This window comes from Equus asinus, chromosome 2, assembly GCF_041296235.1.
Source record: "Equus asinus isolate D_3611 breed Donkey chromosome 2, EquAss-T2T_v2, whole genome shotgun sequence".
Classification (NCBI taxonomy): domain Eukaryota; kingdom Metazoa; phylum Chordata; class Mammalia; order Perissodactyla; family Equidae; genus Equus; species Equus asinus.
In genome coordinates this window covers 62,275,074-62,283,046 of record NC_091791.1, presented here as the reverse complement: position 1 = coordinate 62,283,046, position 7,973 = coordinate 62,275,074, and positions in this window count along the sequence as shown.

The following is a 7,973-nucleotide window of genomic DNA, read 5'->3' as shown; positions in this document are numbered from 1 at the left end:
AGTGCTCACAGACACAGCATGTCAGAACAGGAGAGGAAATGATATGAGCCTTGTGCTGGGCTAGTCAGGTCACTTTGTACCCAGATCATGGCAAGAAGCCCTCCAGTGGCTAGTGTGCCCCAGAATTCTCTGAGAATCAGAGATGTTGCCAGGGAAGAGGTAAGTGGGGCAATTGCTCTTGTGTCTGAGCTGAGGGTGTGGGAGGCAGTATCCCAGAGTAGAAAGAGATGGTTACTCAGCTGGAGACCAAAAAAAGGTCTCAGTCCACTCCACCACCACCTCCCTTCCATGGCTGAGCCAACCCCTCCTTTTGCCACACCTTCCTAACGCTCCTCTTACAAACTCTCTTCCCATTCAGGGCTGTCCTTTTTCTTCGTAAAAAACAAAAAAGAAAGAAAGAAAAGAAAAGCTTTATTGTTTTTATTTTAAAAATATGTGCTTTTTGAAAAAATCAAATATAGAAATGTAACAATAGCAGCTTCCATTTATAGAAGGTTTTCTTTGCATAAGACACTGTATTAAAGCACTTAATGTGCATCATTTTATTCAAACTTCACAATATCCCTACAAAGATGGTTTATTATCATCCCTATTTACAGATAAAATTAAAGTTCATACAGGTGAAGTAACTCGCCCAAAGTTACATAGTTAGTACCCAGCAAAGCTGAGATTTGAACCCAAGCGCTTGTCTCCAAAGGCTGTGCGCTTAAGTATTACATATGCTGCTTTAAAAAGTACAAGGAAAAGAGAAATATCAGCCTCAATCCACCACTCAAAGATATCACATTGTCCTTCCAGACCTTTCTTTACATACACATGTGTGGCGTTTATTTCAACCTGATTTTAGTAGAATAAAATCTGGGGTTGGTTGGGCTTCCAAGAAAAGGGAGGAGTCACCCAATATCATTTATCCTGATTTCTCTTCCCTTTAAAAAGTTCTAGCCCAGGGAACCTACACTTGGCTGAGTCCCAAGCCCTCTGAGCCCTCTGCTGGGCTCTGAGAGGCTCAGGTGTCTTGCTGGGAGTGTCATGCCAAGCACACAGTAGGCACTCAATTAATTCTCCTCAGTGGTATTGTCAGGGATAGATTCTTCTGTGATCCTTGGCCTCTGCTGCAGTGTAGGTATTTAAGAACTGTGTTCCTTCCCTCTCCAGATGGTGCTGGTGTTGGCTTTGGAGCCAAATAAAGAACCAACTGCCCCAGGGAGCCTAGGATATGTCATCACTCTGGAGAACAAAATTAATGCTATTACTGCTGTTATGGGACTGCCATTTAAAGCCCTTGCTGAATTTGTAGTCCTGGTCTTTCTCATGGCTACTGACGAAGAGAGAAGCTTTAAGGTCGAAGATAGTCACAGGCAAGGTTGAATGTGTGTGCCATGGGAGTAGGGGGAGCAGAGTGGGACCTAGATTCAATGGCACTTCTGGAATTCATGGTCACTCGTCACCTGGTCCAACCTGGCTTCAAGGGGCTAGAGGATCACCCCTATGTAATGAGGGGGCTGATTTCAGGGGGCAGTGACATTTCCCCATTTGATCATGAGATCTGAGCTGAGCAAGCACAGCAAACGCTTGTCACAACAAGACAGGCCCTGACAGAAGATAATCAGGGACTCAGGAAACCTGTCTTTCCTTCCCACTTCCCACTAACCAGCACATCCCCTGTCACACACAGAACCACACACCTTCTCTCTAAAAAATATATATATGTATATCATAAAGTGGTAAATTTTCTGTTGTGTATATTTTATAACAATTAAAAAAAAATCCAACCCAGGTTAGATATTCTATTCTCTCTCCTTATTCCTATATCTACATATTCCTCAGGTTTTTTCTTCCCAAGCACTGTAATAAATATTATTGCATTTGATCCCCTCAACTTGTCATATAATAAGAGTGGTTATCATTAGTTTCCTAAATCAAGGATTAATAATTTTTCCTTTTTTGTAGAAGTATAACATATATACAGAAATCATAAACATATATACAGCTCTATAAATTTTCAAAAGACAAACAGTCTTATGTAGCCAAAACCTAAATGAAGAAACAGAACATCACTAGCATCCCAGAAAATCCCTTTTACCCCTTCTAGTCACTAATCACTCAGGGATAATCCCTATTCATAGATCAAAGGCATAGATTAATTTTTCCTGTTTCTGAACTTGACATAAATGGAATTAATTATAAGCATGTACTCTTTTATGCCTGGCTTCTTCCACTTAATGTTATATATGTGATGTTCATTTTTATTGTTGTATGTAGTTAGAGATTATTCTCATTGTTGTATAGTACTCCATTATGTGAATTCACCATTTATTTATCCATTTATCCAATAAATCCACCATTTATTGTTGGTGGACATTTGAATTGTTTCTAGTTTTTATCTAATACAAATAGTGCTGCTATGAACATTCTTGTACATGTATTTTTGGGAACATATGTATTTCCAGAAATGTAATTGTTTATCGTGGGGTATGCATATGGTCATCTTTGGTAGATATTGCCAAACTGTTTTCCAAAGTGGTTGTACCAGGGCCGGCCCGGTGATATAATGGTTAAATGTGCGTGCTTCACTTCAGTGGCCTGGGATTTGCTGGTTCAGATCCTGGGTGAGGACATACGCACCACTTATCAAGCCATGCTGTGGCAGGCATCCCACATATAAAAAAAAAAAATAGAGGAAGATGGGCACATATGTTAGCTCAGGGCCAATATTCCTCAACAAAAAGAGGAGGATTGGTAGCTCATGTTAGCTCAGGGCTAATAGTCCTGAAAAAAAAAAAACAAAGTGGTTGCAACAATTTACATCCCACTAGCAATGCATGAGAGTTCCAGTTGTTCATATCTTCACCAACACTTAGTGTTGTCTGTCTGTTTTATTTCAGCCATTTTGGTGGGTGTGTAGGGCTATCCTATTGTGCTTTTAATTTGCATTTTCTGCTGGTTAGTGAATTGAGTAGCTTTTCATATATTCCTTAGCCATTTGGATATACTAGGGACTTTTAAAAATATTTTTCCTCGTTATAAAAGTAATACATGCTAATTGAATAAGGTTTGGCAGATACAGAAAGGAATCATGGTAGCTTTGTACTATGTCAATTTAGCTAAACTAGAACTATGTTTTCAGAATTTCTTTCCTTGTCTGGTTCTGGGCTACGGTTGGACCCAAGAAAATTTGCACAAGATCTGGAGGGGAGAAGTGAAATAGCCATGTTTATGCTCAGATCTGTGTGGAGTCAAGTGCTGTTGCACCTCACACACGTCTCAGGTGGACTGTCTCACCTCACTGGCTTGGATAGCAGTTGGAACCATAGCTCCTTCAACTCCCACCAGATCTAGCCCTTTAGCTTTTCAACTCCTGGGCCAAACGTGTGTTTAGCTCCATGACAAAAAACCCAGTTACTTTTGCAGATCACTCACATTACTGAAGTTGGAGATTTTGATAGCAGTGAAGACCGAGGCAGGTTCCAGTTCACTCTTGTGGGTACCACATTTTTCTTGAAGGTTCCAGTTTACCCTTGTCCTCCCATACTTCATGTCTATATATTTATTCTGACTACCTACCCTCCTGACTTCAGGTCCAGAAGCATAAGCAACAATTGCACACAAGCTGTTTAATCAGCTTGCACAATTGCACAACGTCAAATCCCTATAATAAACCTCTTACTCTGTGTCTTTCCTAATAGTTCTGCTTCTCTGATTAAAACTTGACTGATACAGGCATTAAGAAGAAAATTAAATTCACCTGTAATCCCACACCTAGAGAGGACCACTGTCAACATCTCGGTGTGCATTCTTCCTGTGTGGAATATTTCAGTTGAAGAGAATGAGCCCCATAGAGGTTAAGGACTGCTTAGGGCTTGACCAGCTGGTGGCAGAGCCAGACCTTCAGAAAGCTGGTTTCGTCCCTGCTAAGGTAGCTTGCTTCTGCTGTGTCTCAGAATCCCTGAGTGACTCTTTACTCCTCCAGCCTTCCAGTGCCCCTCTAGCTCTGAGCACAAGCTCTAGGCCTGTGGCAGCAGCTTTTGGACACATCTTCCTGGGCTTTGCAGCCACCTGCTTTTACAGTTTCCGTATTTTGTTCTGACCAAATTGCAGGAGTTCCACCTTCCTGTTCCTCTTCAGAAAAAAACGTCTTTTAAAACTAGAGTCATGCTGTGTCATCCACATCTGAAGAACTGACCGAGAAATGATGGCCACCAGGGGGCCAGAGAGAGTCCTAAGGCCTTCCCCTCCCCCGCAAACACAGTTCCCAGGTGTCAATTAGAGATGTAGTTCTCTGATTTAAGCATTACTATCTCAAGATTTCTCTCTTAAAATATAAGTACTCCTGAGAGAGGTAACACATGAAATCCTTAATTCTTCAGAATGAATGATTCCCCATATGCAGTGATAAGTGATATGATATCATAAAAGCTTTGGTGGAAAGCAGGCTGGGCAGGGAGTGGCCAGGCAGAAGAGGGGCCAAAGACAAACGTGGCTTACTTTGCCATTTGGCGGAGAGCCTCCTGCACTCTGAGTTTTATAAGAACAAAAGTCAACAGTGCTTTTCTGCTCAAACCCGAAACTTGGGCCTAGGCTCTGCTTCTCACCTGGAGGGTGGACCGACTACGAGGACAGATTTGCTTCTCTGAGAACAGAACCAGAGAGAAGCAAGAAGGGACGGAGTGTAATTTAGAAACTAGTGATGAGGAGAAGAAACTGGTGACACACTCTCTCCCAGAATGTCGGTTCTGCCTGGCTGGTTCCTTGAAGAGGAACAAAAAGTGGATGCTGTAGTTCAGTCTTCCTGCTTTGCTTTCTTTTCTCTTCCAATGGCTATGGATACTGTTGGCTTCTTTCCTGGTATGCTCCCATCACTGCCCACCTCCAAGTAGAGGGGACAGTTACCTTGTAGCTTGGCTACTGAGCTGGGAGCCCCAGGTTGTCAGGGAGGCTACAACCCAAAGCGCAGGAGTGCCCAGGGGTAACATTATCCTGCCAGAGCTAAACAAGGAACTGAGTGTTTAGAATAACTTCAAGAAAGTCGTGGGTGTTTCCTCTGTCAGAGAAACAAGAAACCACAGTGAGATAATGGATAGCTATATTCAGGTCACAGATTATCAGCCGCCGCTGCTGCTTCCTGTTCAAAATTTGATGAAGCTTCTTTCTAGTCACTGGAGCCTCATGGATTCTGCAAGCGTGACAACATTAAGTAATGTAGGGTTTGGTAGTCCTGTTTGGGGATCTGAAATAACCCAAAGGTGAAACTGTTTTTTGGGGTGAGGCTTCAGGGGCCTGTTCCTGGTGAAGTAGGTGGCAGGTTAGGGACCAACAGTGAGAACTTTTGCCAAACTCTTAGTATTTTTCAGGCTCTTGGACTAAGAGATTTTTGTGCATTATCTCATTTGACTCTTAAAAACCACCTTATGCAAAAGACAAGTGTTGGTAAGGATATGATAAGTTGGAACCCCTTGTACACTGTTGGTAGGAATGCAAAATGGTGTAGCCACTATGGAAAGCAGTGTGGAGGTTCCTCAAAGAATTAAAAATAGAGCTACCATATGACCCAGCAATTCCACTTCTAGGTATTTATCCAAAAGAATTGAAATCAGGATCTTGAACAGATATTAGCATACCCATGTTCACTGTAGCACTGTTTACAATAATCAAAATGTAGAAACAAAGTGTCCATCAAAGGATGAATGGATAAAGAAAATGTTGTATATAGAAACGATGGAATATTATTTAGCCTTAAAAAAGAAGGAAATCCTAAAAATATGGGCATGGTTAAGCCTTGAGGACATTATGCTAAGTGAAATAAGCCAGTAACACAAGGACAAATACTGTATGATTCTACTTATATGAAAAGTCTAAAATAGTCAAACTCATAGAAGCAGAGAACAGAACAGTGGTTGCCAGGAGCAAGCTGGAGGGAGAAATGAAGAGTTCCCAATCAACAGGTTTAAAGCTTTAGTAATGCAAAATGAATAAGTTCTACAGATCTTCAGTACAGCATTGTGCCTATAGTTAACAACATTGTATTACACACTTAAAAATCTGTTAAGAGAGTAGATCTCTTAAAACATAATGAAATAAAAATAAAAATTTAATTAAAAAACAACCCTGTAAGAGGGGTCCTATTATTATCCTCATTTTATAGATGAGGCAAGGGGATCATAAATGTTAAGTAACTTGCTCAGTGATCACAGTGGTAGAACTGGGAACCAGAATCAAGACTTGCTTCTCTCTCTTTCTCTGTTTCTCTCTCTCTCTCTCTCACTCTCTCTCTCTATCTCTCTCTCACTCTCTCTCTCTTTCACACACACACACACACACACACACGGTACTTTATTGAGCTATCAGATACATGCATATTAAGTGATATATTAAGCTATCACTTAGTATGTATATACCCATGTGGACACCACCAAGATCAAGATTTGAACATTTCCATCACTCTCAAAATTTCCCTCATGTCCCTTTCCAGCAAAAACTCACTCCCCCTAACTGCCAAGGTAACCAGAATTCTAACTTCTATCCTCATAGATTTGTTTTACCTATTCTTGAACTTCAAATGAATGGAATTGTACTCTTGTATTTGGCCTTTTTTGCTCAATATAATGTGTTTAGGATTTGTCCACATTCTGATATGTATCAAGAGTTTGTTTCTTTTTATTACTGAATAGTATTGCATTTTATGAATATACCACCCAATTTATTTATCCATCTTCTTGTTGATGAATGTTTAAGTTGTTTCCAGTTTTAGACCATTTTGAATGACACTGCCATGAACATTCTTCTTAGGTAGGAATATGTTTAACTGTATTAAATACTGTCAAGCAGTTTAGTTGCTCTGCATCTTTGTCAACACATGAAATTGTCAGTCATTTCATTTTAGCCATTAGAGTGAGTGTGAGAATTAGCTCTTTCTGATTCCAAAGCCTATGCAGCATCAAAAAGCTCTGGGTCTGAGTTCCTGCTACATCCATGGTTCTCTGTCTTGGGTGGGAACAAGAGGCCCAAGTACCATTTATATGCTGGCAGCCAGGATGGAAAATGGCTCCCCAGGACAGCTAGGTGCCAGGAAATCTGCCTCCTCCATCATTTCCGAGGGGTGCCCATCAATTTCAAAACTGAGTACATACATGCTATTTTATAGGAAAGGTCTCTTGGAGAAAGCTCTCCTGCGGCTTCTGGTACAAGGGTATGCCAAGTGTGTGGCCAGTGTGGTCAGAGCCTACTGTGAAGTCTGCCCTGTTCTTCTTTGCTAACAACTTGGAGTGGTTCAAGCCAGAACATCAGAAGGCTCTTAAGGATGGGGCCTGGCCCAGGAAGCACTGTGGCCTGAATCATAAAAACCCTAGAGCTACATTCTAGTTTGGCCTCATCCCCTAATGTGGCCTTGGGAAGTCATTTAACCCTCCCGTGACTCAGTTTTCTCAACTGTTAAATGAGGCAACAATGCCTGCACTGTATCCACACAAGTTTCTTCAAAGGCTTTTTGCTATTCCTAAAATGTCTGTTTCTCCTGCCCATCTTCTCCTCATGTCCCCTGGGCTTCTGCCACACTGACCTATTTAATGTTCATGAGCACGATATCCTTTTACTCCTCCATATTTTTACAAAAGGTATTTTTACACAAGGTATTCTCTTTTTTCTGGAATGCCCTTTCTCACCTAATCCAACTGGCAAACTCTTCCTCATTCTTCAAAGAACTTGTATTTGAATATTGAATATCTCAGACTTGGTAAATAAGTCAAGGAAAGAAACTTAAGGACTGAATTTCCTTCTCCATTCACTCCTCTGAGAACCCTAAGAAGTCCCTTATTCATTCATTCCTTCTTTCATTTTAATTACAAAAGTAACACATTGTATACTGTAACAAATTCAGACAATACAGAAATGTATAAATAAAAAGGTAGATGTCTTCCGTATATGTATGTATCTACAATTTTTAAAAAGAAAACTAAGACTGTACCATATGTATTCTG